Raw genomic sequence first — 27,090 nt, 5'->3', positions numbered from 1 at the left:
CCATTTCCAGGAATGAGAGCCCACTGCAGTTTTGGAAAAGCAACATGTCACGTTTTCCAGCCCTGGCCCAAGCTGCAGGCAAATACCTGTCAGCTCCCTGTACAAGTGTCGACAGCGAACGTCTCTTCTCAGCGGCATCAAACGTGATTGATGAAAAGAGAAACAGACTTTTGTGTGAGAAAGCTGAAATGCTTCTCTTCGTTAAAAAAAACATTCCACTCTTACATTCACATAAGTAGCAGCCAAATCAATCCCATATAATTTCTAGTTGGCCTAACTGTTCTTAAATGCACACAAAGCAAAGTCATGCTTTATTTATCCATGGCACATTTTGATTCTTTGTTAATGTTGTTCAGTGACTAGTAAGTTTTATGCATTATTATTTTTTTTATCAGGCAAATTATATATTTGTATAAATAATATTGTACAAAGATATAATTGTATAATTAATTTGAAAAGTTATGAAATATGTTCCAAATATAAGTTGGCAACATTTAGTGAATGAATTTGGGTAAAGAAAGATCGAGATGTTTCCTTGGAGTTTCCTTGTTTTCTGCTGTAATAGAAAAAAAAAAAAAAAAGCAGTTCACTGTATTCGTTTTGCTTTTGTTTTTGTAAACAAAGAAAATGGTATCAGGATTTGTATTTATCGGCCAATTTATCGGTTATCGGCTTCCAAATATAAAGAGTTATCGGTTATCGGTATCGGCCAAAATTTCCATATCGGTGCATCCCTACCAAGAAGTTCCACCTCCTTCGTAGGAGACATTTTCAGTTCATAGGCTCTGTAATGTTCCCTGTACCACGCACTCAGCTTTCTGACAATAAAAAGCAGCTTATCCTTGACAACAATCATCTGGATTATAAGCATACACAATCCAAGTCTGGGTGCCTCTGTTTAATAGCAAATGCAATGTCGTCTTTCAAAACGTCTATGGGAAGACTTGAAACATTTGCTACCTCCAGGGGGGGTTTAGGAAAGTTGCACATGTAAAGGTGATGTGCCATGAGATACTGATGTCTTTCTGCTAAGGACAGGAGCACATTTTTGTAGCATGTTGTATGGCGCACAACTCTTTTGAAGAAGCTGTGCTTCGCTTCGAAACGCATGGTCCATAGTGCAACTAACGGTCCAAACTCACAGATTAACTGAGGATAATGCTCCAGGAAATGGTGTTTAGGCAGAAGATTTGTCTCTGGGAAAAGCTCTTTAAATCCAACTCTGTGCTCAGAGATCTTAAAGTTCAAATATCCAATTGATTCTTTAGTTTGAACTGGAGAAACAACAAGCTCCACAATGTCCTTTAAGTCAGCAAGGAGATGCCAGGCTGGTTCATCAGTGGGAACTTTCTGTCCAAGTAGAAGTGGAAGAAATCTTATTAAACTCCAGTTTTCATGTGCGTTTCCACCAATTGTTCTCCTGGATGAATAGGTCAGTGGAACAGGATGGGCGTGCTTTGTTTTATCAGTCCATTTAAAGGGAAAATCTTCTATTGCCTTGTTCAAAGTGGCCAAAGTAAAATACTTTTTGGAAATGAACACAGTCAGACAGAGAGATATTTCAATAGGAACTATTCCCTCAAATAAATCATGGGCAATGTCTGGAGGAAAACCAGTAGTAACATTGAAATGGGAACGTTTTTCTGACAAAACACATTTCCTCGTAACACCATAACAGTTGGCCAAAGAATTTTCCTCAAGGGTTTTAAGATGACTTGTGTGAATCTCTTCAGTTCTCTGCGAGAAACCTCCAGCTCCAACGTCCTTGGTCTGAAAATCTAACCTATCTGCCGTACAAAATCTGCAAACATATCTGCCAGAAAAACTTTCTACAAAACCAGCAATAGTGTGTGCTCCAAGGTTATCGGCAACAACACACTGCACTGTGCCCTTCAAAGTTTTCCCCAACTTACTCACCAAAACCCCATTTTGTCCTAATGTTATGAGATCACTAGTCAAAGGCTCTAAAACTTTGTCATAACCATAAACCTTGACATCATTGCTATTGATCAATGCAGCCAAATGGATAGAGGACAACAATGACTGAAAACCAGGTGGCAGATTGCCTAAAATCCAATACAAGGCACATGTTTTGTGTTTTTTACGTGATGTACCAAGGGGATTGCATATTTCAAAATCGTCAACGTACAAAATCAAAGAAATTGCACACTCTTTTGAGAGAATAGCATTTCTTTTAAAGAGATTTCCATCCCAAAATGATCTGTATACCTGCTTATCACTATCCCCTGGTTGATATTTTTCTTTCAAATTTGTAGACTTATTTAGTATAGGTTCACAATTTAGAAGTTGCTGCAAAGATTTTAGTAAAGGCACATACTGAAAAGACTTTCCATTCTTTCGGTCTAACACATATTCAACTGGTTTCACAACACTGAAGTTTTTTCTATAGTATGTCTTCCGTTTCCAAGTGGTTGACAGTGGACCATGGTTTCCTATTGCAGCTTGAATGGGATTGGAAGTGCAAAGTACAGTGGCCAACTCTTTCACAAGCGATTCATCAATCTGGCAATTGTGATCCTTTAAGAAGTGGATTATTGTCTCCTGGGTGGCCGGCACAGATACAGTACCAATTAAATATTGCAACTCTTCAAGTAGTTCATTCACAGCTGCACTTGGCACCAGAAAACCATTTTCTAACTTAAGTAAGACTGAGGCTAATTTAAGTTCAATAACATTTGTCAAATGTGTTGATTCTTCATCAGGAAGTTCTTCAGATAGTAAATCATCATCTGACAGCTCAGTATTGCCTCTTTCAAATGATTCTACAACAGCAGGACTATCAACAGGTCCATTAACAATTCCAGGCTTTAAATCATTAATTGTATGGGGGGTATGTTTTCTCCATTTGTGAGTATTGAAAGCTCCATATAGATTGCTTTTGTATGAGCAACCAGCAAACATACAACTGACAGATTCATGATTTTTCAAATGTTTCCCAATGTGTCGAAAATAGTCTGTCTCAGTAGAAAGTAGATTGTTGTCGCAAATGTGGCACTTGAAGAATTGTGAAAAGCTATCTTTCTGTGAGGATTGTTGAGCAGGATGGTATTTGCTTAGATGGGTCAGTAGAGCTTTCCATGTCCTGCATGTGCATGGGCAATTCTCATACGTACAGGGGTAAGCACGGCCCCGTCCATAATGCCGATGATCAAGTTTATAGTGTTTCAGAAGTTCAGATCTTCTTGAATATGAATTGTCACAGTCTTTACATTTCCACATGTATGGCTAACTGAAGAAACATGAGATAGAAAAGATACCTTTAGGCAACTGAGCAGACCACATCTAGTTTTACTTAGTAGATCTGGTAGAATGACTTCCCAGATGAGAGAAATTTCTACACTTTAGGAAGCCTAATTATCACAAATGCCCTCATAACATTGTAAATAGAACTTACCACAAGCAATGATCACTGGCAGGAGCTTCCAAATAATTTGCACAGCTGATTGGAGGCTGCTTCCCTGAAGTTGAAAGAGAAAACATGATTCGTTTTAGCTGTTAGCCATCAAAGTGTGTTATCTACTAACATCATGCACAAATTAAGAATACCCAACATTTAACATTAATAGATGTATACTTTATTTTATGATTTTAGGAAAGCTGGCTAGCATTTTAGTACATTTCTACTACATGCAAATACTGTTAACAGTGTAGCAAACTAACATTACCAGCTAGAAATAGCTGGGCCTTGTAATATTATGGCTGATAAATACTGAACACAAGATAATTAGGAGTGTAAATAAAATATCACATATGACCTTATGCTATTGACAGCAGAAGTTAGTTAACTATCAGTCAAATTTGCAGCTTGAACCCGAGCGCGCACTCTCACGTCTTCAAACAACACGTGCTGTATTGCTCTCTCTCCCTCGCGCATATTAATCAAAATCAATTATCACGATAGTAAAAGGTCGGAAGACCGCAGTTTCACGTGGAGCATTTGGAGATTTTTAGAGAGAGACTCTAGGAACAACATCTTAAGACTAAATTATAAAGGCCTGTCTCATATAGACGCCTGTCTCAAATACAAGCCGGTGCAGTTCGACGATTTGGGAAAATAAAAGCCCGGGCTATTATTTGAAGTTTTACGGTACATTCATCTCGGCAAATGAACATTTTCTAGGCTCTTCGCGCCACTTCTAACTATTAAAAACACCCAGCAGAACAAATGCAGTTGAATTCACGAACATAACATTAGCTGTAACGTTAACTAACTTGCACGAGGTAACTTTATCTAACGTCAATGCATTTATTATCCAGTTAGCTAACGTTAGCATCATATAATTTACATGCTATCAAGCCTGAGTGCTTAAATTACGGCCAGAGTCAAGGCCAGCCAGGTATACATTACTTGGAAAAAAAACGTTATGGTATACAAAGTGTATTGTTTTTAGCTTACCAGTATCAATGTTGCTCGTAGTTCTTCTGTGTCTTCTTCTGGTCTGTAGAAGTGTACCGTCACGGCCGCCGCTCGACAGATTGTGTGCGTGTTCTTCACAGAGAGTTCAACTGTGATGGACGTTTTTTTTTAATGCTTTATTTAAACAGGTCAGGTCAGAGAGCGGGATCTCCAACTCAACAATGCGCATGTGCAAATCATACTTAATCTAATAAAAATGCTTTGATCTAATGAATAAATTCAGTTTAATGTCCCGCTGCCAATTTATATTGTATCCATTTTAAAAAAATGGATTCAACCATACATATAAACTAAAATGTTTACTTTAAATGAAAAAAATAATAATTTTAAGCTATTTCAACGAGAAAATACACATTAAACGAACAACAGCAATGTTAGACTTTTTTCAGTGCAGGGCCTGACCCTTTAGCTCGTCCTCCTCAAAAAAAACATACAAAAACAAGTTTAAAATCATACAATTCAATGAGAGAACTTATCCTTGATAAATTACAGCTTCACCTCTGTCAAATGATGTCACTTCCTCTTAGTCATACCCTTAAAGGCGTATTGCACACATTTTATGTAGAGTTTTATGTAAACGTGACAGGACTGACCGAAAACATGGGGACAGTTGTAAAATTGTATTTATTTGTAGAATTTATGTATAATTTCATGTTTTTAATCAATTGATGTGAATGATAAGAACTTGTTATTGATGGAGTTATTTTCTAAATAACAGTTTTTAGCATAACAAAACTATGAAAGCTGTAGCTCCAATTTGGCTGAGGACAATGACAAGGACTAATTTTCAAAAGTGTTTTTAATAAAGAAAAAAATATTTGAGAACCTAATAAATGGCATATCCATTTACAGACCAACTCACAGAAATCAACCATCAGTCAGTTTTAGATTTTTTTTGGATGAAATACTTTGTATTCACTGTAACAGTTCAAGGACAGATAATGTAGCCTACGTTTCTGGTAATGTCCCTTATAGGCCTATGCTAAAAAGTCGTGCCATATTTAATGACCTACAAAATCAATTATAGATATCTTTAATTACAATTTCTACTAGTCAAAACTCATTTGAAGATATCCGGAAATATTTTCCAAAGGAAGTCAATTGAAGAATATGCCTAGTCAAAAATAGCATTGTAGATATCTTCAATGCATATGACTAGTCATAATCACATTGTATATTAATTCCAATTACGACGAGTCAAAATTGGAATTAAAATATCTGGAATTTGAATTTTGACTAGTCAAAACTAAATTACGACTAGTACAGCCAGGGGTATTTAATGCTAAACCGGCTTGCCATAGGCGCGTCTCTGATCATCTACAGTTGGCGGCCGATGACGTCACCGCTCGCTCGCGCCGATTCCCTCTTCTTCCCTCACTGAGTTTCAGCGTCGAGTTTTCTGAGGCGAGGAGAGCAGTTCGCGGTATTTCTCATATTTACACAACCATCACACACTTTATTCAGTTTGATTAAGCGACAGACTCATTTCTCTGTCGTTTTCATCGATCACTGCGATACTTGTGCGTCATTTAGTGCAGCAGAAGCGAGCATGAGGAGAATATGTGGAGTTCATTCAGACCTGAGAGTGTGTGTTCGTTTGTGTGATTGCCTCGATGTTTGGAGTGAGAACTGTTACTGAATGTCAAGAGTTAAAGTTTGAGATCTGGAAGGGAAATCGATCTCAAGTGTTGCTGTTGCCGTTTTATTTCTACTCTTGACACATTTGGATTAGTTACTTTTACATTGTTAACAAATAAACTGCAACAGATACTGCTAGCACTAAATACTTTAAACCGAGCCTATGAGTCACGTGAGACATTTTAAATCTATAGGCTAAGTTACATAAATAATATTGTATCTATTACACTTGGAATAATGTTGCTTGTGGTGCTCTTTATATTTAAAAGTTGTATTATTGTTTTCAGTTTCTGCACATTTTAATGATCTAATTACTTTATTGTAATGAATGTAGTTATCATAAAATCAAACTTTATCAAGTTTTCCTATAGAGCAGTTTTACAGGCTTTTATCATATCCTGACTCAGATAATGTGTTTCTAACAGCAAACACTCAGAATAAAGTGAGATGATCTGCTGATGATCCTGAATGTCTTGTTGAATGAGTGTTGATAGTCTGAGGATCATCAATATTAACAGATCTGCTGAAAACACTCTTTATTTCATGACAATAGTGCCTGTTTTCACCTCATTTATTATGCTGATGTCTTCAGATCTCCTGTAAATTGTCACTTAAAGCTCATTTCATTGGTTTCAACAGACTGATGGTATTTGTTGGCTATATTATATGTGTACATTTCTTTCTTTCGTTCTTTATGATTTTAACTGTTTTACTTACCATTATTTATATTTAGAAGAATTTAAGTTATGTATATTCTTTTCTATATTTCTAGATACCTTGTAAATGAAGAAGCAGAATAATGTTAGGATTAGCAATAAAAATAATTAGGCCTAATGTATTAGCATCAGTTACTAGATAGAAAGACATACATGCTTAGAAATGTTAGAAAACAAACTCAATCAGTAATTTATATATTTTTGATTTTGGCAGATCAGCTCCTCCCACACTGGAACACATCATCAGTGAAGCTCCTCCCACTGTAATAACATCATCAGTGAATCTTCTCCCACTATAACTACATCATCAGTAAAGCTCCTCCCACAGTAATTATCCAATAAATGCTGTAAATTCCCATCAGCTACAAGTGAAGACGAGCATGAAAGCATCAGGAAGAGCTGAAATCTGCAAAGACTGAGTTTATTAAAGAGGACAGTGAGAACACGAGTGATCCAGAACCTGCAGAATGAAACACAGTGAAGATCCTGAAGAACAAAGAGGTTGGTGTTTATTCTTCATTCATTCATGATGCTGAAGAACATTCATGTTAGAAACATTCAAGCACTTCATCACTTTTAGATAAACAGTTACACTATGAAATGGTACAGAATGTTCTGGGGTTTTTCTTCAACAAATGCTCAGTAAAGGGAGGTTTGAGAAATGTTTATATTGATTGTCAAGATCATATCAAGCTAAATACTATTTTAACTGTTTTATTTTACATTTATTTTATATCTGGTTCCTAATTTGCAACAACGTTATCAGAATTTGTCATTTTCAACATAGTATACAAAACATATATTTTTTAGGAATAATCAGCAAGGCAAGTTTCATACACAATGGTAATTCAAAGTGCTTTACATAGAAGAAATTAACATAATTCAAATAAATAAGAATAATTAAAAATTAAATAAAACTCAGTATAAACAGTCGGACGGACAGTGGCACAGTGCTCAATCAGTAAATGCACAGCTAAACAGAAGTGTTTTGAGTCTGGATTTGAATGTGATACTGTAGGAGCACACCTGGGCCCGTATTCATAAAGAATCTTAATGCTAAGAGTAGCTTCATAGTGACAAAATTCTAAGAAAATTCTTACGGTTCATTCCCCCTGCTTGTGCGGAAGCCTGCTATATTCATAAATGCATTTTTTTGAGCCTGCAATGTGGGAATGTCCAGTGGAAACAAAATTAACTGCGACACAATAAGAGGTTCTGAAAGTGCTGTAATGGTTTGTGATCACTCTGCTAACAGAAGGTTGTGACAGACCCAAATCATCACTGCTGCATTGATGCATTTTCCCAGCTGCCAAATATCTTAATGTACAGTAGCGATTTAATTTCTGGCACTACGCCATTCCTGCGCTGTGTCGGAGATGTTATTGTGTCTCTGATAAAATCTAAAGATTCTAAGAATCCTCTCAGAAAACTCTTAATTTAGCTTAAAATCTTTTACGTAGGAGTCTTAGCTTAAGAGCGATTCGGGACCGATCTGAGAGCAACTCTGAGTGAGGAGGCGGGGCTGACCCCGTTGCTATGTATGACACAATCTTTTGAAGACTGTGATTGGTTGGTTGTCCAAGAAGGGAAAAAAGAGTGATTTTAAGTATAGGGTCTATTCTAAGCCTTCACTTTGAAATTACATGCGTAATTTTTCCTATTTGACCATTCTCATACACACACACACACACACACACATTATATATGTGTATATAAATCCTTTTTTTTATTTACCATACTGTTAATTTCCTATAAGGTATTTAATTGGATTAGAATGATAAAAATTGTTCCATTGTCTATTTAAGTGGTGGTTTGAATTTTGGTTTTAATGTAGCAAACATGGAATAAAAAAACAAGGACAAGAAAGCTCAACTGGACAGAGGAACAGTGTTTACTGTGAGCCCAGTTAGTGGATGAACACAAGGCCATCCTTAAAGGAAATTCAGACCGGGTGTCACAGCACAGAAGCAGACGCGGGAGCTTATAGCGGTTAATAATAAATTATTTACGGTTCATTCCCCCTGCTTGTGCGGAAGCCTGCTATATTCATAAATGCATTTTTTTGAGCCTGCAAGGTGGGAATGTCCAGTGGAAACTAAATGAACTGCGACACAATTAGAGGTTCTGAAAGTGCTGTAATGGTTTGTGATCACTCTGCTAACAGAAGGTTGTGACAGACCCAAATCATCACTGCTGCATTGATGCATTTTCCCAGCTGCCAAATATCTTAATGTACAGTAGCGATTTAATTTCTGGCACTACGCCATTCCTGCGCTGTTATTGTGTCTCTAATAAAATCGGTCACAAACATGATCCCTGCACGATCTAATCTATGGTGTCTTATTAACTCACTGTCATCTATTGTCTTCTCCCTCTTCGTCTTTCTCCCATCTCTCCTTTGCTAAAGAAACTCTAAAGCCTCTTAAAAGTCCTCGTCCGTGCTCCTAACAATTTTGACCTTAAGACCTCTTTTAAGGGTTAAGATGCTTTCTGAATTACTTTTTTCTTTACTAGGATTTTTTCTTTAATTTTAAGAGTAAACGCCCACATTTCTAAGAATTTTCTTAGAATTTTGTCACTAGGAGCTACTCTTTGCATTAAGATTCTTTATGAATACGGGCCTTGATCTCTACTGTAGGAGCACATCTGATCTACTCTGTAGGAGCACACCTGGGCCCGTATCCCTAAAGAATTTTTGTGCAAAAAGTGGCTCCTAGCGGCCAAATTCTAAGAAAATTCTCAGAGTCGTGACGTTTTCTTAGAATTTCCTCTAAAAGTGACACGAAAATCCCAGTTAATATAAAAGCTATTCCTCAAGATTCCTAGCGCTTAAAAGGGCTCCAAAGGTGAGATCTGCTAAGAGCAGGGAAGAGGACTTTTAGTGGCTTAGGAGTTCCCCTAAGCAGCTGCACAAAATGGCCAACAGAGGAGGCAGGAGAGATGTCCTGCAAACACTGGATGACAGTGAATTATTGAGACGCTACAGACATTGATAAAAGCTGAGCCGTGTTACCCTCGTTAAGACCACACCGAGTTGTAACGTTGCAATTTCTACTTCATTAAGGACAGCCCCTTGAGATAGGCCATTTTGTTTTCAATGGGGTCCATATGGGAGTGAAAGTACAAAATATGCCAGCTAGGATATTAATATGAGCAAATAAGACACGCATCATTATTTGAACAGGGTGTAATGAGCTTAAGTTTTCACATATTTTAGATTCTAATGTTAGGCTATAACCCCTACAGCTTACTATTCATTTTCCAGATATTTTCTTGAATGTGAAATATTATTTACAATTACAGTCTGCATAAGATTAGAGTGTATAATTATGTTTATTGATTTGAGGGTAGCCTACATCCTTTGCTCATTATCACCAAAAGTTAATTTTCATCAAACTTGTAGGATCAACCAATCACGGCTTTTGAAATGATGACTCATACCTAGCAACGGGATCAACCACACCTCCTCACTAAGATAGGATTTTCCATCAATTCCTTGCTCAGAGTTCACTGAAAATTTTCTGGAATCACTTCTAAGCTAAAACTCCTGGCAAGGAATTTTTAGGTAAGTTAGGAGCTCTCTGAGAGGATTCTCAGAATCTTTAGGGATACGGGCCCAGATCTCTACTGTAGGAGCACACCTGATCTCTACTGTAGGAGCACACCTGATCTCTACTGTAGGAGCACACCTGATCTCTACTGTAGGAGCACACCTGATCTCTACTGTAGGAGCACACCTGATCTCTACTGTAGGAGCACACCTGATCTCTACTGTAGGAGCACACCTGATCTCTACTGTAGGAGCACATCTGATCTCTACTGTAGGAGCACACCTGATCACTACTGTAGGAGCACATCTGACCTTTACTGTAGGAGCACATCTGATCTCTACTGTAGGAGCACATCTGATCTCTTCTGTAGGAGCACATCTGATCTCTTCTGGAAGCTGGTTCCAGCTGCGGCTGGCATAACCCTTGGTATTTCTAGCTGATGTAATGATCTGAGTGATCTGTTGGATTTATATTCAGTGAGCATATCTGCAATATATTGAGGTCCTAGCCTAGGCCATTAAATTATTTATATTCCAGTAATAATACTTTAAAATCAATCCTAAATGTAACTGGGAGCCAGTGTAAAGACCTGAGGACTGGTGTGATGGGTTCATATGTTCTGGTTCTGCTCAGCGTTCTGTATGAGCTGCAACTGTCTTGTGGTCTTTTTAGGAAGGCCAGTGAGGAGTCCATTACAATAATCCACCCTGCTGGTGATAAAAGCATGCACACGTTTCTCTAAGTCTTGTCTGGAAACAAAGCATCTAATTCTTGCAATATTTTTCAGATGATAATATGCTGATTTAGTTATTGCTTTGACATGACTACTGAAACTAAGGTCTGACTCCAGAGACACACCCAGATTCCTGACTTGATGTTTAGTTGCTAGACCCCTAGAGTGAAGGTATGCACTCACCTTGAGAACTTCATCTTTGTTTCCAAATACAATGACTTCAGTTTTGTCTTTGTTTAACTTAAGAAAGTTTTGGCACATCCAACTGTTTACTTCACATCAATGCATTGGCACAGGGAGTCAATGGGGCTGTAGTCGTTAGTTGATAGGGCTAAGTAGATCTGTGTGTCGTCTGCATAGCTGTGGTAAGAGATTTGGTTCTTTCTCATTATTTGGCTCATTGGGAGCAGTTTACGGTAATCACCAAGTTACTGATAAAGTTGTATTTCTCAAATATCATATAAGTTATTCCTAGTTATAGATATTCTTCTTACAGTAACTTTGGTAACAGGGTTGATTTATACAGTCAATGCTACAGTTTGTGTAAACTTTTGTTTTGTTTTTTTATTATTTTCTTGTCTTCCCATCATACGCCCAGTGCCCAGATGATGTCACTTCCTGGGTGTCACAGTTTTAAGAAATGCTCTGTGTTTTTAAAAGGAGGAAAATCATGTCAGGAGTAACAGTTGAGTGAAACATGTAGGACATGCGTAATACTAATACAAATGATTAATTTCAAACTAGTTAAAGCCGCTCTACACTTTGAGCATGTGAAGTTTCTACAGACACTGCAACGGTCGTGAAATGACGTCACATTCTGCAGCAGCTTTTTTACAAACATAAGTTCACATATAACGCATATTATGAATAAAAATGTAAAAATTAAAAATCCACTCCACTTGAATGCTAAACGCTTGTGTTATTTCTCACAGGGTTATTCACTTGAGCTTGTGTTTCTGGTGTCCCACTTTCACATGCGCATGAATGGAAGTCAGTGGAAGGAAAAGTCTAGTACAAACGGCCATTAATAATTAAAGGTCTTTAGTAAAATAAATATCAATCTCAAAGTTGGTGTCAAAATATGCCAGTGTTGTATATTTTAATGTTAATATCATGTTAGATAATTGTGTCATTGATCAAATATATTTAATAGTTCTTGCTAAAGAAACATGGGATTTGTGTCTACACTGTTTTAAAAATAATAATTGGAAGATAAATTTTACTCATTCATGGAAAGTTTCAAGGAAATATTATCAATTTATAAAAAGGCATCAAATTATCATAATATTTTATAGCAGTTGTATAATTTCTACTATTACATCAGGGCTCACTTTCATGTCATTTAAATTGTATATATCTATTACTGAATTATTTCGATGTACTGAAAATTAAATTTAATATATTTTTCTTTCCTGTCAGACCTGATGGAAGAGAGCGAGGAGAGAGAAGAACTGAGTGAAGTGGAGGAGGAACATCATGTCCAACCTGGAGATAAACCTTTGAGTCGCTCAAAGACTAAAAATACATTTTTAAAGAAAAGAGGAGCCAAGAAATCTTTCACCTGCACTCAGTGTGGAAAGAGTCTCACAAGCAAACAAAGTCTTGAGATTCACATGAGAGTTCACACTAGAGAGAAGCCGTACTCATGTGATCAATGTGGAAAAGATTTCAGTCAATCTTCACACCTTAAACGACACATGTTGATTCACACTGGAGAGAAGCCGTACTCATGTGATCAGTGTGGGAAAGATTTCAGTCAATCAGCAAACCTTAAAACACACATGAGAGTTCACACTAGAGAGAAGCCGTACTCATGTGATCAATGTGGAAAAGATTTCAGTCAATCTTCACAGCTTAAAGGACACATGTTGATTCACACTGGAGAAAAGCCGTTCTCATGTGATCAGTGTGGGAAAGATTTCAGTCAATCAGCAAACCTTAAAGAACACATGAAGATCCACAGTGGAGAGAAGACGTTCACTTGTGATCAGTGCAAACATTTCTTAGGGCATCAGAGCTGAAGACACACCTGACAGTTCATACGAAGGAGAAGCCACATTCATGTTCTGTGTGTGGAAAGAGATTTTCACAGCTGCAATCTTTACATGCACATCAGAAAATCCATACTGGTGTGAGAGAGTACATGTGCTTTGAGTGTGAGAAGACTTTTATTACAGCAAACTGTTTAAAACTGCACCAGAGAATTCACACTGGAGAAAAACCTTACAAGTGTTCACACTGTGACAAGAGATTCAGTCGATCATCACATCTGAAAAGACATGAGAGGATCCACACTGGAGAGAAGCCGTTTACGTGTGATCAATGTGGGAAGAGTTTCACAAACATAAGTAATCTTAATATTCACATGAGGATCCACACTGGAGAAAAGCCGTTCTCATGTGATCAATGTGGAAAAGATTTCAGTCAATCTTCACACCTTAATATTCACATGTTGATTCACACTGGAGAGAAGCCGTTCTCATGTGATCACTGCACCAAAACATTTCTTAGTGCATCACACCTGAAGACACACCTGAGAGTTCATACGAAGGAGAAGCCGCATTCATGTTCTGTGTGTGAAAAGAGTTTTGCACTGCCGCAAACTTTACATACACATCAGAAAACTCATACTGGTGTGAGAGAGTACATGTGCTTTGAGTGTGAGAGGACTTTTACTACAGCACACAAGTTAAAACTGCACCAGAGAATTCACACTGGAGAAAAAAATTACAAGTGTTCACACTGTGACAAGAGATTCTATCAGTCATCATCTCTGAAAAAACATGAGAGCATCCACACTGGAGAAAAACCTTACAAGTGTTCACACTGTGACAAGAGATTCAATCACTCATCATATCTGAAAACGCATGAGAGGATCCACACTGGAGAAAAACCTTACAAGTGTTCACACTGTGACAAGAGATTCAGTCACTCATCATATCTGAAAATACATGAGAGGATCCACAGCAGAGAGAAGCCGCACACATGTGATCAGTGTGGGAAGAGTTTCTCTATTATAAGTAACCTGAAGCGACACATGAAGATCCATGCAGTGGAGAAACCACTTAAACAGTCTGAGATCACAGTAAGTAGTTTATTTTCATGTGCTGAGCAACAAAGTCTCTTCTGTGTAAGTTAGCCACACATCACCCTATAGCCAAATCTCTCCTCTTCACCTATAGCCGGTGTGTGGTGAGCACAGGACACTTTGCTGATTGATTGGTATCTATTAACTCGTGTTCAACCAACAGGAATGTGGAATTTGTCAGTTTAGACCAATGCAAAAAGAACACATTCGCTCTCTGACAGTAGGTGGCGCTCATGTAAAGCAGAAATTCAGCACTTTACAGGGCTCTAGACTGACTAAATGGTCACATTTTGAAACCTTTCTTTCCTGCCGGTGCGAGAGTGCTGCCATTTCTGCTGCATACTAGAAACATCACACGTCAAACGAAAGAAGAATGAAACCCCGCTACTCGTTTGAGCTGCGCAGCGCAAACAGTTTATCAGCTCAGAGCAATACTAGACAGCGGTTTACTCGTGGGCCGATCTTGATCACGCAACAACATTACTACGCAGCGCTGGCAGATTTAATCACCCTCAATTCATCCTAGGTGTATATGACATTCTTCTTTCAGACGAATACAATCTGAGTTATATTAAAAAATGTCCTGGCTCTTTATAATACGCTTATAATTGCAGTGATGCTGTTTCTGTTTTGAAGTCCATAAAAGTGCATATATTCATGATAAAAGTGCTGCACACGTCACACGTTAATAAAGGCCTTCTGAAGTGTAGCATAGGGTAAAGCAACCCTAAAAGGTTGTAGCAAGTAAAATATCCATATTTAAAGGAGAATTCCGGTATTTAGCACTTTGAGTCTATTTTCTAGTTTGTTTTGGATGAACTAGAGTGGTGGACACAGAAATTTTGACGATGGGTCCTGTCTCGACTTTTTGACTCTTTTAGAATCGCCTTTGACCGCTTCAGAGTGGCTGTCTATGGGCATGCATGATGTAGTCCAACACGTGCCAGTGCTTTGATCGAGGATGTTGCCACGTGGTCTTGTACTTGTTCGCCTGCTGATGGGAGTTTGTGACCGCCAGCTCATGTTGCGCACATATCTCCAGCAGCAGCGTGCCATTTGTGTTCTCGTTTCCCACTGAGTGTTGCCCCAAGACTTTCGGCCATGCAATGACATCATGTCCCACACGCGCATTAAAGAGCCGGTGTTTATGAGGCACTGAACGTAAGGCAGTGTTAAGGTGTTCATAGAAAGTCTCCTGGTCATCACTGGCGATCATTGTGGGTGCGTAGCTAATCAAGACAGCACTGTGTCCATTCTTGAGCATCAGCTGCAAGGTCATCAGCCTTGGCGACAGGCCGCGAGGTTGCACTTCTAGGAGTGGTTGCAATGATGTCATTACTGCAAATCCAACTCAGGCCTGCCTTGGCTGACCTTCGGCCTGCCCAATGCAGAAGTGGATTCGAACCCGGGTCTCTCACACCAAAGTCATGTGTCTTATCCACTGTGCCATCACCACCCAGGTGGTGGTGTAAACGTATAAAAAGTGTAAACGTAGAACAATCAAGGCGAACTTTGAGATGTATCAACATCTGTTATAAGTAGCGGAGTAACGGTTTTTACCCCGGTTTTTAAACTGCTCACTTTACTGGATCTCTTAGCGCTGTGTAGTGACAGTGTCGCTTGATCAAGATCGGCTCGCGCTCGCACTGACATTGATGGTCCAAACTGATAAACGGTCCATGAAGCACAAAATAATGAGTAGCGCAGTGTCGTTCCGCTTTCATTACGTTTGCCATTTGACTTTAACTTCGCAGTTCGAATGGAATGCACCTTCAGTCAACATGATGTGGAGAGCGCAGTTCATGGTTGCATAGCAAAGACAGACGCCACGGGAGCGCAAACGCGCTGGAAAAGAGACAGCGGCACAGCACTATATTGAAAAAAAAATTATATCGTAACCGACATTGGTGTACCGTTGATAAATACCGATGTGGTTTTATCGCCCAGCCCTATTTTAATATAACTCCGATTGTATTCGTCTGAAAGAAGAATGTCATATACACCAAGGATGACTTAAGGGCGAGTAAATCATGGGCTAATCAACATTTTTGGGTGAACTATCCCTTTGAATTCTCAGCACAGAATTCTCTGTTATTAACCATCTGATCTAAGCGGGTAAAATATAATTAAGAGTTAAATAGAATAATCAAACGTTAAAATGGCCACTTTGCCTTCATATAGTCTTTAAAAAGACTAGATGAAACGAAAAGGCATTTGAAATCTACATCAATAACAGTGAATGTGCATCTCATCAGTACAATATAATTTCATTTATATTCTTAAATATAATTGTATTATAACTCTATACACTAACTAAAATTAAATCTGATCAAAGAAGTAAATTTACAAGGAGGGTGTGAACTGCTAAACATCAGACAGAAGTACCACAGCCTTTTGCAGGTGACAAAGAGATCTGCACTAACCAAATGTGTGAAGGGCACCATAAATCTGCAAATGCTAAGAAGGCAACACCGAAACTGGTGAACTAATTTATGCCCACAGATCTGGCTGTAATGAAAGCAACTTGAAGTAAAGCCAGAAAATGTTCCCAGCAGAACTGGGATCTCTAATGCTCATGACACAGCAGACTGTGAAGGCTCGACTGCAAGAGCAGCTTTAAGGTGTCACACACTGCACTGAAACAACAGCAATAATTCAGACCTGGTCAATGAAACTCGGTTTCATGTGACAACTGGAATTAAAATTGCAATGGACATGACATGATAATGGAGCAAGCAGAAGAATTCCACATGTCTGAATTTGAAACTGTTGAAAACATCAGAATTAACTGTGGTTCTCTCTGCATTTGTTTCTGTCAGGTTTACTTCTGCAATTCTTCGGACGGGACGGGCCGGACCTCACCTGGATCAAAGCCAGGACAGCGGGATTGTTAGAACATAACCTGAGATTCGGGAGATGGGTGAAAAGACACTTCAAGAGGCCATTTACATCTCACAGCAGCACATCACTACATTAGCATGGCCTCCCAGTTTAGAACTGGAACTAAATTTGCAACACAATTGTTATAGAGTAGATTCCACCCATCTCCTAGACATGAACACTGAACACACTCCTCTACACTACACCCTCACAGCATCATCACCTGGAAAAGATCAAGTCTATCCAGGCTGAATACTACACATCATGAGAAGATAAAGATGCCATAGAGTCCAAAAGTGTCACTTCACTAAAGATCTATTGTGCATCTTCACACTCACAAATCTTGATAGCTTCACACACATAGAAAGCTGATCCCATGACATAGCATACGCTATTCACAACACTCTGCCAACTCATGGGAAAACACTGTAATATACATATGAATGGCTACAGTCACAAATCAATAATGCAAAAAAATGAAAGCAGAGGCAGACCTGCTGTTAAATTTCAAAATGCTTAAACTTTCTGATTGTTGTTAGGGTGGATGGAGAATCAGAAGGCCCCTGATTTCTCAACAAACAGCTAATAACAGAAACATCATAAATAACGAATAGATCTGAAGTGTGAGCGCTTCAATCATTACAGAATGTACAATTTAACCCTGTCATCGACTGTGACTTAGTCAACACACACACACACACACACACACACACTGTCTCTCTCTCACACACACACACACAGCTGTTAATAATAATAATAACTTTAATTCATATAGCGCCTTTCATAAAACCCAAGGACGCTTAACAAAAGCAAGAGGGGGGAGAAAGGAGGGGATAGGAGGAGAGAGGTGAGAGGCCAGGGGAGCTAAAGCCCATAAGCCTCAGTGAAGAGGTGTGTTTTAAGCTGTTTTTTAAAGGTTATTAGAGAGGGAGCAGACCGGATGGCATGAGGAAGCTTGTTCCAGAGTGATGGAGCACCAACACAGAAAGCTCTATCACCAAATGTCCGGAGCCTGGACTTAGGGACAGCGAGCAGGTCCTTGTCATGTTGCAAGGAATGAACAATCTCCATATCTTCTTATATCTGCAAAAGTGGCTTGCATTGGTAGATTCCTGAACAAACAGTGATTCTGCATATTTTTTTATTGAATATTATTATTATTGTTATTACAAGATGTATTGATGCGTACCATTTATCTGATTATTTGGGTTGCACGACTTCTTGCTGCATTTCCTTTGAGCAAGTCAGACCAAGAATATTTAAATTCCACTACAATTTAATATCATTACAGTGGTGAAAGAATTGAATATTAAAAATGGGACAACCTTATCTGACCTTGAGAAACATATCCCAGCAGGCACAGTACGTCAATGTAACGTCAGGCAGACGTTGGACTCCAACTAATCCAACGTCAGTCAGACGTCATATTTTGGTTGAAAATGAAAATCAGGTTGACGTCTAAACTCCACGTTTGTTTGACGTCAAGCTTCAAAGTCACACAGATGTTGAATTTTGGTTGGAATAAACACTGCAAAAAAATGTGACATGTATGGCAGCGCATTAAATCTGTGAAGATCTCAGCAGAGGAAGAGTGAACATCTCAAACAGCATTACCAGCTTCACTTATTACTAACCAGACTCACTTTATTTCATTTCTGGTTTAATGAAATCAATAGTTGTATTTTAAAGTCACCATGATGGTGGTAAGTGTTTGCTTTAGTTGGACTCTTGGCCCTTGACTCTTTAGTGTAAATATTCTCTGGCTGCTATAATTGTGTGTTTTTATGAAGCACGTTAATTGTGGCAAAAAAGCCTAGAGAAAATTAGATTAGGTGATGATGGTTGTTTATTGATGATGAAGTCATCATCATATAATTGCCTGAAAGTTTTGATAACTTTGTACTTGTGTTTTTAATGTTTTAAAACAGAACCCATTTTATTTTACAGTATGAAAGCAACGTTATATCAAATAATATAAAGGATTGTAAAAAGATTTAGTGCATTAAACATTTTCTTCAACATTATTACTTAGACATCAAGAATCAGTGTATGACTCTCAACAATGGTGACAATAAATTAAATGCTTCATGCTGCAGTGCATGCTGGGTACCACCAATCAAAACTCACCCCTTGAGAAGAATCTCCCATCATGCACTGCGGCATTAATAAATTATGTTGTTGAGATTCATACGCTGTTTCTTGATGTCTGTGTGCGTCTAAGTACTGCCATAGATTGAAGGTTTTTGTGCACTAAATAGTTTTTAAAAAACAAGTATATTCTATGATAAACAACACTGCTAGATATGCTGTAGAATCAAATGATTTCTATTATGAATAAAGCAATATTAAAACCACAAGTCCCATTTAATCAATGCATCAGACACTGATAACGATCAGGGATTAAGGAAATTACATGTTGATATCATCATCAGCAATAAACAGCCAACATCACCTGATCTCATGGCTTTTTTTAGCTACAACCATTGTGCTTTGTAAACACACAATTATAGCAGCCAGAAAAAATCTGAGAAAATCTCTTTATATTAAAGAGTTAAGGGTCAAGAGCACAACTAAAGCAAACGCTCACCACCATCATGGTGACTTTAAAATACAACTATTGATTTCATTCAAATGGAAATTAAAAAAAGTAAATCTGGTTAGTTTTAAGTGAAGCTGGTTATAAGTCTACGGCCATGCATTTCACCTTTTTGTTTGGTTTATTCCAACCAAAATTCAACGACTGCCCAACGTTGGAGCCTGACGTAAAACAAACATTGGATTTAGACGTCAACCCAACTTTCATTTTCAACCAAAATCCAACGTCTGGCCGACGTTGTATATCCTGTGCCTGCTGGGGAGTGAAGTGAAGGAGGAGAGTGAAGAACTGAGTGAAGTGGAGGAGGAGAGAGAAAAACTGAGTGAAGTGAAGGAGGAGAGTGAAGAACTGAGTGAAGTGGAGGAGGAGAGTGAAGAACTGAGTGAAGTGAAGGAGAGAGAAGAACTGAGTGAAGTGGAGGAGGAGAGTGAAGAACTGAGTGAAGTGGAGGAGGAGAGTGAAGAACTGAGTGAAGTGGAGGAGGAGAGTGAAGAACTGAGTGAAGTGAAGGAGGAGAGTGAAGAACTGAGTGAAGTGAAGGAGGAGAGAGAAGAACTGAGTGAAGTGAAGGAGGAGAGTGAAGAACTGAGTGAAGTGGAGGAGGAGAGTGAAGAACTGAGTGAAGTGGAGGAGGAGAGTGAAGAACTGAGTGAAGTGAAGGAGGAGAGAGAAGAACTGAGTGAAGTGAAGGAGGAGAGAGAAGAACTGAGTGAAGTGAAGGAGGAGAGTGAAGAACTGAGTGAAGTGAAGCAGGAGAGAGAAGAACTGAGTGAAGTGGAGGAGGAGAGTGAAGAACTGAGTGAAGTGAAGGAGGAGAGAGAAGAACTGAGTGAAGTGAAGGAGGAGAAAGAAGAACTGAGTGAAGTGAAGGAGGAGGGAGAAGAACTGAGTGAAGTGGAGGAGGAGAGTGAAGAACTGAGTGAAGTGAAGCAGGAGAGAGAAGAACTGAGTGAAGTGAAGGAGGAGAGTGAAGAACTGAGTGAAGTGAAGCAGGAGAGAGAAGAACTGAGTGAAGTGGAGGAGAAGAGTGAAGAACTGAGTGAAGTGAAGGAGGAGAGTGAAGAACTGAGTGAAGTGAAGGAGGAGAGTGAAGAACTGAGTGAAGTGGAGGAGGAGAGTGAAGAACTGAGTGAATTGAAGGAGGAGAGAGAAGAACTGAGTGAAGTGAAGGAGGAGAGAGAAGAACTGAGTGAAGTGAAGGAGGAGAGAGAAGAACTGAGTGAAGTGGAGGAGGAGAGTGAAGAACTGAGTGAAGTGGAGGAGGAGAGTGAATAACTGAGTGAAGTGGAGGAGGAGAGTGAAGAACTGAGTGAAGTGGAGGAGGAGAGTGAAGAACTGAGTGAAGTGAAGGAGGAGAGTGAAGAACTGAGTGAAGTGAAGGAGGAGAGAGAAGAACTGAGTGAAGTGAAGGAGGAGAGTGAAGAACTGAGTGAAGTGGAGGAGGAGAGTGAAGAACTGAGTGAAGTGGAGGAGGAGAGAGAAGAACTGAGTGAAGTGGAGGAGGAACATCATATAAAACCTGGAGAAAAACCTTTGAGTTGCTCAAAGACTAAAAATAAATTTTCCAATAAAAGAGAAGCCAAGAAATCTACAACCTGCACTCAGTGTGGAAAGATTTTAACAAACACATATAATCTTGGTCTTCACATGAGAGTTCATACTGGAGAGAAGCCGTTCACATGCAATCAGTGTGGGAAGAGTTTCAGTCAATTAGCACACCTTGAAAGTCACATGAGGATCCACACAGGAGAGAAGCCGTTCATGTGTGAACAGTGTGAAAAGAGATTCTCAGATAAACAATCTCTGAAGATTCACATGAGAGTTCACACAGGAGAGAAGACACATGTATGCAATCAATGTGGGAAGAGTTTCAGTCAATCATCTCACCTTAATGTTCACATCATGATCCATACCAGAGAGAAGACATTCACATGTGATCAATGTGGCAAAACATTTCTCTGTGCATCAAACCTGAAGATACACCTGACAGTTCATACAAAGGAGAAGCCGCATTCATGTTCTGTGTGTGGAAAGAGTTTTTCACTGACGCAATATTTACATATACATGAGAAAATTCACACTGGTGTGAGAGAGTACATGTGCTTTGAGTGTGAAAAGACTTTAGCTACAGGGAGCGATTTAAAACTGCACCAGAGGATTCACACTGGAGAAAAACCTTACAAGTGTTCACACTGTGACAAGAGATTCAGTCAGTCAGCAAATCTGAAAAGACATGAGAGGATCCACACTGGAAAGCAGCCGCACACGTGTGATCAGTAACACAAAATACTGTTTTGTGGCTCTTTAATGTGTCTGACAGATCGCTGTAGAGCCTCAGTTAAAGCTGCTCGTAAACCGATCATCTCTTCCTTCTTGTTCATTTATAGCATGTTACGTGTCAGAACGTAAGTGTTTTGGTGTAGAACAAGTGAGTGTGCGCATGTTTTTTTTGTTTTCTCTCTCTCTCTCTCTCTCTCTCTCTCTCTCTCTCTCTCTCTCTCTCTCTCTCTCTCTCTCTCTCTCTCTCTCTCTCTCTCTCTCTCTCTCTCTCTCTCTCTCTCTCTCTCTCTCTCTCTCTCTCTCTCCTTGTCGCTTCACCCTAATTGAGTGTTACAGGTGCAGCTGTTTTAGAGGGCGGGGCTGATGCACTCATCGTGTGGATATAAGCTGTGTGGAAGCCTTGTTCATCGAGTTCCCCCTCCTGGTTCATGGTGTTGTAGAGCATGTGTGTGTGAATGGGCTTTGCCTAAAACTAGTGATGGGCAGATCGAGCCTTCGTGAAGCAATGAAACAGTTGAACCAAATGGTCCATATTGTTTCGAGGCTTCGAATCAATCCGACACCCGTCTCAACGGTGACACCTAGTGGTCACTTGCAGGTGTTAATCTGAAACAACCTTGACGAGCCATAAAAATGTCTTGTTTTTTTATTATTGTACTTGTCTAATATGTGAATCTTGTAACCTATAGGCTCCTCACTGTGCATAATGTTATTTTGGTCCTGCAAAATGAATATTAATAAAATAAATCAAGCCACAATGTCTCACTTTTTTTCATATTTTTATTCAAAAATATAAATTTTTCTGCTGTGGAAGGACTCTGCCTACTTCTTTTTTTTTTACAGATAATTTCTCCAGCCTTTGAAAAAATCCTCTCACAAGGGACACTTGTTGCTGGCATGCAAAGATATTTTTTAGCTAGGACATACAAATGAGGAAAGATTCTGCTCTCTCTTTCCAGTAAGTTAGTGTATCATGAGTTCTGGGCAAATAAGCATCGTTGATGTATTTTTTCACTACCACTGTGGCATCAGCTGTAGCATTGTGTATCATCTGGGTTTGATGGATACGAGTATCAAAAAGTTCCCATAAACTGTCCTGTGTTTCTACCGGTGGCGATGGTGATGGTGATGATGTTGACATTTCTGGCTCTGAATAAAAATGAAAACAGCAAATAGTAACAAATGCTAAACTGACGGCATATATGAAGGATATATTACATGAATCAGATTACATAACATAACACAGACTGAAACTGCTCACCAGGATTTGTGTTTGAAGTTGAACACATCAGTGAAGCACACTCAAGTGTCATGTGCGTTTGCAGCGTCCTGGGCTTTGGCAGCATCTCCAAATGCCATATTTTTGAACCTTGGGTCCAGCAGTGTAGCCAGTGCCAAGGCTCTAAAACTCTCATAACCTCCACATCTGGACTGCACACCTTCTTGCAGATGTGAGCCTATGAGCCAAAACAGGAGAAAAAAAAATATAATAATGACAATAATATGACAGTTATGGCCAATTACATGGGTAGTATGGTCATTGTGGCCTACCTAATTGTACAGTTGATTCCTGTGTTGCATTTCCTTTTTTCTGTGCAAGCTTGTGCTGCAACATCCTGTACAGTGGTATAAGCTTTGAAGCAGACACTCTCTTTTCCTCTGACATCTCTGTTGTTGCGAGTTTGAATGGTTGCAGTAGTGACAATGATTGTTGAATAATGTCATACTCAAGACTTGTCAGGGGAGCAGTATCATTGTTTAAGTTGTAAAGTGCAGCAGCCACTGGTTCACGTTGATCATACAAGCGTTGTAGCATGTCGAATGTGCTGTTCCATCTCGTCTCAACCTCCTGTATCAGTTTCAGAGTTGGTCTTCCCATCAAGCCCTGCATCTCCACAAGCTTGTCCTTTGCTTTGCAGCTGGATCTGAACAACCCCACTATCTTTCTGGCCTTCTGGCGTATTTCATTGAGGACTGGGGTTTCATCTAGGGCCTTTGTCACAATCAAATTTGAATTATGAGCAAAACATGGGACACGGCGAAGGTGGAGTAAATGGGTGCTTAGAACCATGTTGGATGCGTTGTCAGTCACCATCCACTGAACTTTGGAGGTTATTCCCCAATCAGCCATTAGCAAGGCTTTAGCCTCCATGAGATGCTGGGCTGTGTGGGTTTGGTGAAACCTCCTTACACCCAGTACAACAGTTGCCATTTTTGCCTCTGGTGTTATGTAATGGCAAGTTACACCAAGATATCCATCCATATTAATGGAGGACCACATGTCAGCCGTAAGGCTAACAAATTCGGCCTTTTGTAGGTCCTCCATTGTCTTCTCCTTGGCTTTGTCGTACCTGTCACTGACCATTGCTTTAAGCACCTTCCGGGATGGGAGGACATAGCTTGGATCAAGCTTTTTCACAAAGGCCCTGAATCCCTCATCCTCCACGATGGTGAAGGGCTGCAGATCCTTCACCACCATGTTTAGAAGAGCCTCATCCAATTCCCTCTGTCTGCCTTTTAAAAGAGGAGATAAAACATACTTTCAGACAAATACATTGAAAAAATACAGCTTCAAATACTGCACAGCTATTAAAAGTAGCATACTGGTTCATTATTTGGAAACCTTTCTAAACAAATTTAGGTTATGAACGTTTATGCTCAGTGTGCAGAGAAAAATGTAATGTAATGTAGAACTACAAAAATTACGAAAACCAAAATGATGTCGTCACTGGCAGTATATTGGGTACTCATATGTAGATCTATAAAATGTATATTCACACAATATTATATTATACTATATTCACATTGAAGCTATTTTTAACATGATTGGCAGTTGTGATTGGTCCCAAAAGTTTGTAATTATATTTCAATTATAATTATATTTCAAACAATGCATACCTTGCTTAGATGGCCCAGCAGTGTCAGTAGCAGGCCTAGGTACAGGGGGAATGCCATCCTCTGCACCCTGCAAAATGACAGGATGAGTGCTCCTCAAATGGCGCATCATGGATGATGTATTGTTGCAGTAGGCGAGCTGCCGATCACAATACACACATATCACTTTATTTGGGGTTTCTAAATGGAAATGCTCCCACACCACAGATGTACGGCATCCCTTATGGGGAGCCTCCATTTTATCTATCTATCCAAATCTATCTAGATATGTATCTACACTGTAAAAAAAAAATCGTAAAAAAACGGTCAATGACTGGCAGGTACGGCTGCCAAACAAAAACCATAAAAATAAAGTAAAATATCATAATTTAAATGAAATGCAAAAAACTTTTACAGAAATTTTCCTTAAATTTTTTACAGAAAAACACTGTTATTTTACAACTATTTCCTGAATTATTACGATCAAACACCTTCATTGTAAAAAAATCCCATAAAAAAAACAGTCAAATGACCGTCAGCAACGGCTGCCATACAAAAAACATAAAATTAATGTCAAATATCTTAATTTAAATAAGTGCAAAATATTTTTACAGAAATCTTCATTAATCTTTTTTAACAGAAACACACAGTTAAAACACAGTTATTTCACATTTATTTTCTGATTTATTTACTGAAAAACATGCAGTTAATTACATGCATGATTTGCTTTGACTATATACGTCACTACATCAGCAACTACACAGTTACTGTCAGTTAAATAAAGAAACATGCAGCATTTCATCAGTGTTTATTTGCTCATCCTGGACTGAAGCTCAGGCTCTACTCTTCAACACAATGGTGACACACGAAACACACCATACAGAAACACTTTAAACCCCAACAGAACATTAAACACTACCAGATCTCTCAGGATCGCAGCATCTTCACTTATTACAATCCAGACTTTATTTCTTTCATACTAACATTATTAATGAGAATTAACAGAGGTTTAGAAGTTGAAGCTTTATTGAAAATAATAAAGTTTGATGTCACCATGATGGAGATAAGTATCTGCTTTAGTTGGGCTCTTGAACTTTTAGTGTTGAACTTTAATGTTTCTCTGGCTGCATTAACTGTGTGTCTCTGATGCATATTTATTATCGTAAGAGTCTAAGAGAAACTCAGGTCAGATAAGTAGTGAGTATAGTCATCATGTAGAGTCCGGCTGTCATTAAATATTAGTTATTCATTTTGCATGACAAGGCTTCTATAAAACATTCTCCAGTGCTGTGATACTCAGATTTTATGAAGTCATTATACAGAAAATATTTGACAGGATCATATAGACTCACTCAGATATCAAGAATCAGCGTATGAATCACAACAATGGTGACAATGAAAAAATTTTTTTGGTTGTCACCATTGTTGAGATTCATATGTTGATTCTTGATGTCTCTATACAACTAAAAATACCACAAAGCTTTTTTTGTGTAGTATATATATATATATATATATATTTATATTTATATATTTAAATGCAGGTTGTTATAATACTGATACCACAATATTCAAGGGTCATGTGAAAAATTATGACATTAATTAAAAACTTTGTATAAAGCTAAATTCCACCTACATACTCTGTAATATAAGCTATCATATACAGAGATTTGACTGTCATATCAGTGAATCAGATCATCATATGATGACTATAACATCATCAATTAATGATCAAGATCATCTGATATTTTCTCCAGCATTTATGACAAACGTGTATCAAATACACAGTTAAAGCAGCCAGAGAAAAGCATAAGTTAAATCTCAAGGGTCATGACCCCAACTAAAGCAGACACTGATCCCAATCATGGTGACATCAAACTTATTTTAAAGTTTTTTACACTTTATTTAAATTAGCATATTTTACTTTAATTTTATGGTTTTTGTTTGGCAGCCGTAGCTGCCAGTCATTTGACCCTTTTTTTACGATTTTTTTACAATGAAGGTATTTGATCATAATAATGCAGGAAATACCTGTAAAATAACAGTGTTTTTTCGGTTTATTTAAATTAGCATATTTTACTTTAATTTTATGGTTTTTATTTGGCAGCCGTACACTGTAAAAAAAAAATCGTAAAAAAAACGGTCAATGACTGGCAGCTACGGCTGCCAAACAAAAACCATAAAAATAAAGTAAAATGTCGTAATTTAAATGAAATGCAAAAAACTTTTACAGAAATTTTCCTTAAATTTTTTACAGAAAAACACTGTTATTTTACAACTATTTACTGAATTATTACGA

At 38.5% G+C, this 27,090-nt stretch overlaps 1 protein-coding gene and 2 pseudogenes across 3 annotated transcripts in view; 2 read left to right on the top strand and 1 right to left on the bottom strand.

Annotated features, from left to right (window-relative positions):
* The window catches only part of LOC143746127 (uncharacterized), a 341,659-nt pseudogene extending 319,739 nt beyond the window's left edge, over positions 1-21,920 (top strand). Inside the window, exons 3-4 of the transcript XR_013206439.1 lie at positions 12,496-14,092; positions 21,267-21,920. The product of XR_013206439.1 is annotated as an uncharacterized LOC143746127 (transcript). The remainder of the gene's footprint in view (positions 1-12,495; positions 14,093-21,266) is intronic.
* The window catches only part of LOC143746097 (uncharacterized), a 543,695-nt gene that overhangs the window by 230,605 nt on the left and 286,000 nt on the right, over positions 1-27,090 (top strand). The gene's annotated exons all lie outside the window — the stretch shown is intronic.
* The window catches only part of LOC143746044 (uncharacterized), a 240,015-nt pseudogene that overhangs the window by 93,854 nt on the left and 119,071 nt on the right, over positions 1-27,090 (bottom strand). The gene's annotated exons all lie outside the window — the stretch shown is intronic.

This window comes from Siphateles boraxobius, unplaced genomic scaffold (assembly GCF_051911475.1).
Source record: "Siphateles boraxobius isolate OS27281-9 unplaced genomic scaffold, OSU_SipBor_1 21, whole genome shotgun sequence".
Taxonomy (NCBI): Eukaryota; Metazoa; Chordata; class Actinopteri; order Cypriniformes; family Leuciscidae; genus Siphateles; species Siphateles boraxobius.
The sequence above is the reverse complement of the archived record's forward strand: the minus strand, read 5'-3'. Positions and strand labels throughout refer to the sequence as shown.